The 2,294-nt window shown below is 35.9% G+C and overlaps 1 pseudogene; it reads right to left on the bottom strand.

The window, feature by feature from the left end:
• Positions 1–894: 894 nt before the first annotated feature.
• On the bottom strand, positions 895–1,542 carry LOC132514026 (small ribosomal subunit protein eS4, X isoform-like; annotated as a pseudogene).
• Between the last annotated feature and the right edge of the window lie 752 nt (positions 1,543–2,294).

Here is a 2,294-nt window from a genome sequence, read left to right as displayed (position 1 = left end):
TGGAAGATTTACAACATTGATTCAATTTTAAAATAGATATAGACCTCTTCATATTATCTATTTCTCCTTGTGTAAGTTTGGTAGTTTGTATCTTTTAAGGAATTGATCCATTTCATCTGTTATCAAATTTGTGAGCATAACATTGTTCATAGTATTCCTTTATTATCCTGTAGTCCATGGGATCAGTAGTGATGGCTCTTCTTTCATTTCTGATATTAGTAATTTTTTTCTTCTCTTTTTTTTTCTTGGTTTGACTGGATAGAGTTTTATCACTTTTACTGATCTTTCAAAGAATCAGCTTTTGATTTCATTGATTTTCTATACTGTTTTTACTGTTTTCAGTTTCATTGATTTCTGGTCCAATTTTTATTATTTCTTTTATTCTACTTCCTTTAGGCTTAAATTGCTCTTCTTTTTGTAGTTTCCTAAAGTGGAAGATTAGATTATTGATAATAGATCTTTCTTCTTTTTTAATATGTGCATTTCATGCTATAAATTTCCCTCTAAGCATTGCTTTTGCTGCATCTCACAGATTTTGATAAGTTGTATCATTTAGTTAGCAATATTTTTAGATTTATTTGAGCCTTCTTCTTTGACCCATGGTGTTGTTTGTAAGTAGGTTGTTTAATTAATTTGACGATTTTCTAGCTATCTTTCTGTTTTGATTTCTAATTTAATTCCATTGTGATATATGAATATGTTTTATATGATTTCTACTCTTTTAAAATTGTAAGGTGTATTTTATGACCCACAATGTGGTCTATATTGGTGAATGTTCCATGTGAGCTTGTGTATTCTGTGGTTGTTGAATGGATTATTTTATTATATTTTCATGCTGTATTAGATTTAAGTTTAAAAAACCTTTTCAAATTATGTTACCTGCTATAGATCATTTTACCTACTCCTCTGTCTGGCAGCCAGTCTCTGGTCTCTTCAGCAATAGTGAGGTAGACACCTTTTCCTCAGGGAAGAGAAATCCATGGTTTGTTGCCTTTGCCAGTAATGAAAATGTTGAAGATCTAGGTGGCAAAGCTGTTGCCTTTGGCATCTTTCTTATGAACCATATCAAAACAGCCAGGATGTCTCTCCGTTGGTGATCATACCTACTCTTTTCAGGTTAGCACCTCTGGTCACCACCATACACAGTATCCAAATCAATTTGAGCGGTGTCATTCACCTTGCTGAGGGGATTAGGGTAGCAGATAATTTGAGGATCACTGGTCACTGGAGAAGTGATTCCTTTTGTGCCCACAAAGATCTTTCTCCCTTTGCACAATTTGCATGTGGCCTCTTTGGGCATAATATGATGAACAGCAAAGCAACACTTGGTGTCATAGATTGGTCTTGTCAATGCTGGTGACATCCATAAAACCAGCAGGGTAGGTTATATCAGTTCAGACCTTACCATCAGCCTTAATGAGCTGCTTCACGCAGATCTTCTTTACTTCCTACTGGAGCATACTTAAGTCTGTTACTTAGGAAAACGATGAGGGGGGAACATTCTCTCATGTTGTGGGGATTGGTAGATGGACAAGGAGCCATGTATTAATTGTATAATTTAAAACTCCTTTGTTTTTAAGACAAAATGTTCAGCTTGATAGTTTAAGGCTCATAGACGGGTCAGATGCTTCTTGGAACTATGAGCCATGGCTGCGCTAGGTACTGAAAGAGCTGCGTGGAGTATTCTATAAATGTCAATTACATTAAGTCGATTGATAGCGCTGTTCAGGTCATCTACATCCCTACTGACTTTCTGCCTGTGTGATATATCAATTACTGACAGAAGGTTGTTGATGTCTCCAACTATAATTGTGGATTTCTGTATTTGTTTTTTCCAGTTCTAGCAATTTTGGCCTTGTGAAATAAAAGTGTCCCTATCTGCAGATGGCATGATTGTCTATGCAGAAATCCCAGGGAATCTATGTCAAAAACTCTTAGAAAAAAAAAAAAAAAAAGAGAAAAAAAGAAAAAAAAAACTCTTAGAACTAATGAGTTCAGCAATGTTGCAGGATACAAGATCAACATATAAAAATCAATTGTATTTCTGTATACTAGCAATGAACATGTCGAAACTGATAATAAAAATTATAATACCATCTAAAGTTGGACAAAATATACTTAGGTGCCCTCAAGGAGCTTGCAGTGTAGCTATGTACTGATCTGTGCTGTGGCCCAACACAAAAAGATGAGCCCGGCCCATCAGATCCTCTAAGGAACTTGTGGCTGGGAACTTCTAAAGGATGAGGTAGTGAGCAGTGGGAGCAGAAGCTGGAAGGCCATGAGGTCAACAGAGG

Source organism: Lagenorhynchus albirostris, chromosome X, assembly GCF_949774975.1.
Source record: "Lagenorhynchus albirostris chromosome X, mLagAlb1.1, whole genome shotgun sequence".
Lineage (NCBI taxonomy): Eukaryota > Metazoa > Chordata > Mammalia > Artiodactyla > Delphinidae > Lagenorhynchus > Lagenorhynchus albirostris.
Note: the sequence above shows the minus strand (reverse complement) of the source record. Positions and strands in the feature narration are given on the sequence as shown.